Here is a 9,208-nt window from a genome sequence, read left to right on the forward strand (position 1 = left end):
ACTGAAATCTCTATTTCCTTGCTGGCTGTCAGCTGAGGGCTCTTTAGCTCTCTCTTAGAGACGTCTGTCTGGTCTTCATAAAGGCCATCTCTGTGACCTTTATTCTGTTGCCATATCTCTTCCTCTGACCTTTTAAGAATTCATATGATTAGATTGAGCCCCCTCAGATAACCCAGAATAATCTCACCATCTTCAAGGTTCTTAGCTTAATCATATCTGCAAAGTCCCTTTTTGCCGTGTAAGGTCACAGATCCACAGGTTCTGGGGATTAGAAAGCGGACATCCCTGGAGGCCTCTGTTCTGTCTCCCACAGTCGGGTTAGATGATGACGTTTGCTGACCCTCCGCTGGATGTTTCACTGAGGCAGTAAATCAGGTGACTCATGTCACCTATGCGTTGTGGAGACACAGTCTTTTGAACTGCTGCAAGCCAGTACCAGCTGGGCATTGTGCAAAGCAAGACTTGATCGTGTCTGTCACAGGCCCTTTGTGGTCAAGCCATCAGATGCACTGAGCAACTTATGTTCACATGGCTTTGTGATGTGCAATTATCTAGGCTAGCTCGTAAAGCATTTTTACAAGACCTGACACAAATGGAACCCACTCAGCTTGCTTTTCCTGTTCCAGCTTTTCCAGGCATAATTAGGACCCTTCTGGAACTGCATGTACTGCCAACTCCCCTGCCCCCCTTCCACCAGTATGACTTAGTCCCTCTTAGCCTCTGACCTACAGGGTGAACCTGATCTCCTCTGCATTCATACTTCCCTCAGCCTGCAATGCCCAATCCTTTCCACCTCCCCCAGGGGCCCAGCCCCCATCTTCCAATGCAACCTTCTAGCCCCTGTCTGCTCACAGGGCATCCAAGGACATCACCTGAGAGCTGTAGGAAATGCAGAATCTCTTTCCACTCCAGAGCCACTGAAGCCAAGTCTGCTTTTTAATACCTTCCCAGGGATTCGTAAGAATTTTTAAATTTAAGCAGCCCTGGGCAGGCCCACTGGGACAGCTCCTCTTCTGTGAAACCCTTCCTGACTGTCCCCAGTTCCAGCTAAATTGTCTTCCTGCTCCCTCTTTGCCCACTTGGATTTCTTTCATAAGAAAATAGTACAAATAGATGTTGTGTTAGTCAGCTTATCATAACTACAACCCGAGGTAATCAGCTTAAAAAGAGGAAAAGTTTATCTGGGCTCACGGTTTTGGAGGTTTCAGCTCATGATCATTTGCTCATTGCTTTTAGACTTGAGGTGAGGCAGCATATCATGGCAGTAAGTATATGGTGGAGCAAGTGGCTCACCTCCTAGCAGCGAAGAGAAGAAGAAAAGGGTGCCAATATCAGCTTCAAGGGCCCGCCCCCAACAACCTAACTTTCTCCCGCTAGGCTCCGCCTCTTAAAGGTTTTACAACCTCCCAGTAGTGCCATAGGCTGGACCCATGAACACATGAGTCTTCAGAGGGTTTTTAAGATCTGAACTACAGCAGATGGTAAAAGGAACTTCTCCTCCTACCTAGAAATTTCAATAGAGGCCTCAAAGGCAGAGAACAAAACAGTAGGTGCGAAGAAGCCCACATCCACACAGGAGTGGCAATCCTGTGCCAGACAAGCTCAGAGAACGTCAAGATGCCTCTGCCAGCCTTCACTCACTCCCCGCCTGTGAACAAAGGAGTTGGGCAGGGGTTCCTGGGAGATAATGGACTACCCCATTACCCTCCCAGGGCACAGGGCACAAGTACTGCCCCTCCACCTCAAGCATGTGAGAAGGGCTATAGGGGAGCTTCCCTTGTGCCTGTAAGTGCTTAAGGACACGTGATAACTGGTCTGGGAAGCTAGAGCGGCACCAGGTCAATGATGTCCTGCCCCAGAAGACAGTGGGTCTAAGGTGCCTGGCTCCTGGGGACAGGTGTAGACCACCAGGTGGGAAGACTACCTGGAGCCTCCTGTGAAGGGACCTCCCCCAGGATGGCTGCATGGTGGGTGGGTGGGCAAAGGGACCAAGAAGAGAGTTGGACCATTGGAACACCAGGGGCCTCGGAGCTACTTTCCAAAACATACACACTCTCCAACCTCATAATGGATATCAGAATTGGAATAGTTGCCAAATTTCACACATAAAAAACATGACACCCATTTAAATTTGAATTTCAGATAACCAATGGACACTTTTTATTACTGGAGATTGATCTCAGGGGCACTTAACCACTAGCCACATTCCCAGCCTCTTTTTTTTTTTTTTTTGGTTTTTTATTTAGAGACAGTGTTTCATTGAGTTGCTTGGGGACTTGCTAAGTTGCTGAGGCTGGCTTGAACTCCAGATCCTCGTGCCTCAGCCTCCCAAGCCGAGGTAATCAGCTACAACTGGGATTTCAGGCATGCGCCGCCGTGACCAGCCAACAATGGATACATTTTTAATGTAAGTACCTCATTGGCAATATACAAGCCATATTTACACTAAAAAATTATATATTGTTTTTCTGAACTTCCAGTTTGATCCAGTATTCTGTATTTTACCCAGCAACCCAAAGTTGGGAGCTTCACAGCAGAAATTCTAGTGGCTTCTCTAAGAAAACCACTCAAGTACCCCAAAGAGAAGTCAGTTATTGAGTCCCAGTAACTAAAAGTCAAGTAAGTTCCTTTCTATGCCCTTATCCTGTCCCTTCTCTTGCTGCTGTGCCCCCATCTGTCACTTTGGTTAATAAATCCACACCTCACCACTTCAGGTTTCCGAGACAGAGAGAGCGGTGAGACACTTCAAATGAAACCCAACAGTTTGATCATTACCTGGACCAGACATACAACTAACCTTCCTGTGACTTAAAGCAACCTATTATGCCTGCCAAAGATGTCACGTCCGTGCCGGGGTGTGGCCAAAGACGTCATGTCCATGCTGGGGTGTGGAAAGAAGCAGACCCTGGAGCCAAGATGAAAAGACGGTAAAAGAATAAAAGACCTTTCTAGTTGTGCCCTGCTGCGAGGTGCTGGTTCACAAACTGATTGCTTGTTTGCACATCCATCTCTGGGGTCCTATCATTTATCTGTGTCTTCTCATTTATCTGTGTTCCTAATTGTTGGTGTGGGTAGTAGATGCTCAGTAAATGTTCAAGTGTCGAATGTTGAAACCTTCAGTGAACCCCCCTCCATTTTTTTTTTTTCTGAGACCTATCAAGAGAGAGTCCTTAGCATTGTATCAGCCTCAGAGGCACTTGAGCTGCATAAGCCTTCTCCTTACAAAACGTGCCAGGACCCCAGCTCCTCAGGAGACTGAGGCAGGAGGATCAAGAGTTCAAGGCCAGCCTGTGCAACTGTCTCAAAATAAAAAATAAAAAGGTCTGTGGGTGTAGTTCAGTGTCAGAGTGCTTTCCTAGCATGTGTGAGACCCTGGGCTCAATCCCCAGTCCTGCCAAAAAAATATTTAAACATAAAAAAAAAAAAAAAAATCCAGGTGTGAGGCTGGAGATAGCAAAGTTGGAATCTTCTCTAAGAACATTTGTGGGCAGATCTAGGTTTTTGGGAAACCTAGGCTTATATAAACTTTCTAAGAAAAAGAATATCAAAGTATTTCAACAAAGCTAAAAGAAAAAAAATTTGAATGTTTCATCAAATAGAACTGATAAATGTTGAGGAGACAGATAAATGCTTATCCTGATTGAATGTTACATAATATACACATATATAAAACATCATATGGCACCCCATACATAAGTAGAGTTTTTAATGTGTCAATTTAAAAAAAGTTTAAAAACATGGAAATGGATATTAAATTATGAAGACAAAATTAGGCATAAATGTAAACATTAATTTAGGAGAAATCACAACAGATTGCAAATTTTGAAAAACTGGCAAATATCACATACATTACAAAATCCAGGAAAACAACTAATATTTATTTTGACTTACTTGGACTAAAATATACTTTTTCCCCACTTTTTTTTTTTTACCATCTTCTTTCCTTCAATGTTTGATTAACATCCTTCTATAGGGCCTATTAGAAGTTTACATTATTCTTATTGGTGTCTGTATTTTACAGTCAAATCACCAAGATTACAAATCTTTTTAAATTTTTTTATTTGTTCTTTTTAGTTATACATGACAGCAGAAGGTATTTTGACATATCAAACATACATGGAGTATATTCCCCTGTTTTTGGTTTTACATGATGTGACATTACACTGATCATGTATTCATGTATGAACACAGGAAAGTTAAGTCTGATTCATTCTATTGTCTTTCCTATTCCCATTCCCCCTCCCTTCTTTCCTTATCCTTTGTCTAATCTAATGAACTTCTATTCCCCTCCTCTCCTTCTCCAGCTTATTGTGAGTTAGCATCCACGTATCAGAGAGAACATTCAGCCTTTGGTTTTTTGGGATTGGCTTATTTCACTTAGCATGATAATTTCTGGTTCCAGTCATTTATTGGCAAATACCATAATCTCATTCTTCTTTATGGCCGAGTAATATTCCATTGTGTACACATACCACATTTTCTTTATCCATTCTTCTGTTGAAGGGCACCTAGATTGGTTCCATAGCTTAGCTATTGTGAATTGAGCTGGTTGTAAACATTGATGCGGCTGTATCACTGTAATATGCTGATTTTTAGTCCTTTGGGTATATGCTGAGGAGTGGGATAACTGGGTCAAATGGTGGTTCCATTCCAAGGTTTCTGAAGAAATATTACAAATCTGTTTTCAATATATCCGTATGATTTGCTCTAATTCATGAAGTTGGATTATTCGATTTATATATCTCTTTCTCTTAATCACGTACTGCTTTTAGCACAATCTCGTTCTTATACAGTTTCTTCATTTTGGTCATCTCCATTATTTGTATTTTCTTAGCTATTTTGATTCCTTCCTCAGCTTTGTGAATTTTTTCAGTGCTGGGGATTGAAGCCAGGGCCCTGTGTATGCTCGGCAAGAGTTTACTCTACCACTGAGCCACAACCCAGTCCAATTTCATGTTTTTATCCATCGAAATTTTTTTTAAGCTTCTGTTATGATAGAACAAGAGAGTTTCTGACATCTTAAAAATTCTTCTACTCTTTTATCTTTTCAGGTTTTTTCCTAAGGCTTCCACAAGGATGCTTCTTTTTAGACACATTTGGATTTTGTATAATGAATAATTCCGAAATAACAACATTCTCAAGAGTAGTTCCAGTGCATTCAAAAATAGTCAAAATATGATAAGTTACCTATTGAATAATCAAATTGCTCTTGTGCCACATGGAATGATCTATCAGTGATGATGTGTAGGGGTTTCATTGCCCTTCAATGGATATTTTTTCCTCATTCTCCCCCATTCTGTATTTATGGCTATTTGTGCACAGTGTCATCAGGAACTGCCACACTTCATCACAACAGGTGGATCACATACTCTAAGGGCAATCTATTCAGCTGGGTTGATAAACCTGCAGAAAATATCACAGGAGCAGTGGGCTCTCCTTTCTTTGCAGTGAACAATCATGTTAAGTGAACAAGCATCCGACTTCCAAATTAAGCCTCAGTTTGAATTGATGTAACTTTGCTGGAAAGCAGTTTGTCAATATGTATTGCAAGCCTGAAAATACTTAAGTCCCCCACCTTAACCATTTACACATCCCTATACTTGGATTTGGTAATTTGACTTGGGATATTAATATTAAGAAAATGTTTCTGAAAATAAAAAAATTATTATGTACAAAGATGTTCACCATGCATTCCATAAATTTCTTCTTCCTTCTCCTCCTCTTATTCTCTGAAAAAGCTGCTGTAGTGATAAATGATTATCTGAATCAGGAAACATCAACTTGATGGGTGTTACTACTTTTGAAGTTTATAAGTTTGTTATAAAGTACAAAATGGATCTTACATACTGTTAAGTGAAACAAAAGCAAGATTCAAAATTATATATACCTTTCAATGTCACACAGGTTATAATAATCCCCACTTTCAGGAAAATTCTGGAATATACATTATTTTTGAGTGTACATGATAAGTCTGGAGATATGTAGTTCAGTGTTAGCACACTAGCCTAGCAAACTCATAGTCTTAGGTTTGATCCCCAGCGCCACACACACACACACACACACACACACAAAAGTTCTATACATATGTAGACTCTATAGCACATACACCTTCCCAAGTCAATGTAGATGTGCCACACCATTCTTAATAGTTGCACGGCATTTCATTGTATACATGAACCAAAATCTAACTGATCTATTATGAGGCATTCAAATGGCTTTCAGCCTTTTCTAGTTTCAAGTACACTGCAGTGAATGATTTTGCTCATTAATCTTTAGCCAGTTCTCCAAATTATTTCCTCAGGATAAATTCCTAGAAGTGGAATTGCTGGGTCAAAGGCATTTTTAGAGCTTTTGAAACTGATTGCTAAATGATCTCCCCAGGAGACTATAAGTTTACACTGCCACCAGCAAGTGTGTGAGTGCGTGCGTGTCCTTTCTCTGGAGCATTTGCCAACACCAAATTATCCATTTGCTTTAAAATTTAAAAAATAAGAAAAAGATACCTGCAACAGACTTGGAATTTATTATTTATTACCCAATCCTCACTATAATGACTTTGATAGCAGCTAGCATTTATTGGGCAGTCACCACATCCCAGGCACTATGTTGCATGAATGAACTCTTATAAATCTTCTGGATACTTCTATAAGGCATGTACCATTATCAACCCATTTCACATGTGAGCAAACTGAGCTGTTCAAGGTAACACAGCCAAGGCAATGAGTGGATGAGTTAAGATTGCAACCCAGGAGCTGGGATTGTAGCTCAGTGGTGGAGCACCTGCTTAGCACATGTGAGGCACTAGATTCGATCCTCAGCACCACATATAAATAAATAAAATAAAGGTATTGTGTCCATCTACAACTGAAAAAAAAATAGATTTCATACCAGACCCTGGCCTACATCAAAGTGTGCAGTTGCTTTCTGAGGGTCCCTATTGAGATGTACCTAAAAATCTCTGTGGGGCTTTTCAATTCAGGGTTTACCATGGCATCAGAAATTCCTCTGGTCTCTAAGTGAGGATGTCTCAGCTTAGAAAGAGACCCCAAAGGAACTATTTAGAAGATGCCAAGAATCTACATCCCAGGGGGAGGTAGGCCATCTAAGCTGGACATGCTAAGGGAGGGTAAATCTGATCCATTAGCTCTGGCCCTGGTCACCTTGGGCTGAAGAGTCCTGAGAGAAAAGGGTTCCCAGGAGAGAGCTGCAAAGAGTCATTTGTCCATCCCCTGGGGTCAGGCAATGACTTCCTGGGGCTGTCCTGGCTTTAGCACTAGAAAGAAGCCTTGCATCCTGGGAAAGCCTTTGGACCTAGGAAAACTGGGACATCTGGGCTCTGTATCCTCAGGGAAAAGTGCCTGTGCTCCCTTCTCGCCCAAGACAAAGCACAAGGGGCTTCCAGGGCCCACTTTGACGCCATAGGTCCCAGACAGCACTAACTCCTGAGCTCTAGACACCCTAGGGACCCCACACCAGGCCAGCTGCTATGTTCTCCTTTCCTATTCCTTCTCCCCCTGGGCTTGACCTCAGATGGTCCAAAACTCAGCTATTGAGTAGGAGGACTGGGAATGGGGCCAGGAAAGAGAAGAAACCAGCAAAATAGACCCAGCTCCTTCCCAGAAGGCTTCTAAACCTGAAACAGGCCTCAGCTTGCAGGAACAGGGGGATGAAGCTTCACATTTAACAACATTTATAGTTTGATTGTACACTGATTGGACATTTTGGTCACCGAAACAAGACTTGAAAGGGCCCAGAAGCACTGTGGCGGCTGCCAGGGATGTCCCGGCGGAATGGGGAAGAATGACCGCAGAGGGCAGTGGAAAGACGGAGCTGCTCATGACTGCACACTGTTCCATGCAGCTCTTCCTATAACAGGGCTGCACGGAATAGCCACTGTGTGCTCCACCAAGGACCTCGCCACCCACCTCAGCCAGGGATGGGACCACAGCTGCTGCCATTTCTATTGCCAAGGGGCAAGGGCAGGGGCTAAGAATTCAGGGTCCCCTTGATGCTCCCTGTCCATCAGGCTGCATCAGGAGCCTTTCCCCATCCCTGATTCTGCCTCCTCAAAGGGAAAGCTGGGATCAGCTCTCCAAACTGCCAGAGCCCATTCTTCTTGTCCTCCAAGCAGTGACAGTAATAGAGAGCTTGCTGATATAGGCAAGATTCTGTAAGAAGCAATAACATGAAGTGTCTTCACTTGTAGTTTACCTGTGAAATATCATCATCCTCTTTGTTTCTCAGAAGCTCAGAGAGGTTAAGGAGCTTGCTCAGCTATGAAGTAGCAGAGGTGACTTGAAACCAACTCCTTCTGTATCAAAAGGTCACACCAAAGCTTTCACAAGTTCCGCTGGCTACCTGGCTGTGTGTGTGTGTGTGTGTGTGTGTGTGTGTGTGTGTGTGTGATGCTGGTGATGGAATCCAGGGTCTCACACATGCTAAGCATGCCCTCAGCCAATGAGCTATACCCAGCCCTAGATTCCTAGTTTTCCCTGGCCTGACCTCCCGCCACTTACCTACGTACTTGGGAGACATGTTCCCACCAGGACCTGGGAAGGCCTGCTCTTCCCACTATTCCCTTTTGAAACTTGGAATGTGTTTGTTTCGTGGAAACAAGATGATGAAGGGTTACCTCCATCCACTGTGGCTACCGACTGGTTAAGTTGGCCTTTGTGACCTTGCCTGGGGTTCTACCCACACTTGATCATGTGATTTCCCGGGGAAGAAAACACATCCTGAATTCTAAATAGCAAATTCCAAACACACTGTTAGGACACAGCTAATTTGCAAGTTAGGGAATGTCTGCCTGTAAACTATTTTATTCTGTATGACAAGAAAAATAAACTGGCCTCTTTCATTATGCTATTTGGGTTGTTGGTTTAAAATAACAGACATGAGGCTGTGCTGCAGTTTGTCCTTTTGCAAGGGCAGCATCTATTGGAATCATTAACTCTCTTACAAGAGTTCGTGAAAGAGCATATGGTACTGGGAAAGTGTATGGCTTGGCGAGTGGATTGGAATTTGGGTGATATGAATCTGAAAAGCAAGAAAAAGATGTGGTTGAGTGAGTGAATCAGGAGCTGCTCGCTTAGGTCTGGGCCTGCCCCTGTCCTTAAACAGTTGTGTGACCTTAAATGAGTCACTTTACCCCTCTGAGAATCTGCTTCTCAATCTGTACCGCTAGAGAATCCTCACATTCCCTTCCAGT

The 9,208-nt window shown here is 43.0% G+C and overlaps 1 long non-coding RNA gene across 1 annotated transcript; it reads left to right on the plus strand.

The window, feature by feature from the left end:
• Nucleotides 1–2,259: 2,259 nt before the first annotated feature.
• LOC125618890 lies at nt 2,260–3,326 on the plus strand. The gene is made up of 3 exons (XR_007350263.1): nt 2,260–2,407; nt 2,510–2,619; nt 2,715–3,326. It is a non-coding gene; the product is annotated as an uncharacterized LOC125618890 (long non-coding RNA).
• The last annotated feature ends 5,882 nt before the right edge of the window (nt 3,327–9,208 follow it).

The sequence above is a fragment of the Marmota marmota genome, unplaced genomic scaffold (genome assembly GCF_001458135.2).
Source record: "Marmota marmota marmota unplaced genomic scaffold, marMar, whole genome shotgun sequence".
In the NCBI taxonomy this organism is placed as follows: domain Eukaryota; kingdom Metazoa; phylum Chordata; class Mammalia; order Rodentia; family Sciuridae; genus Marmota; species Marmota marmota.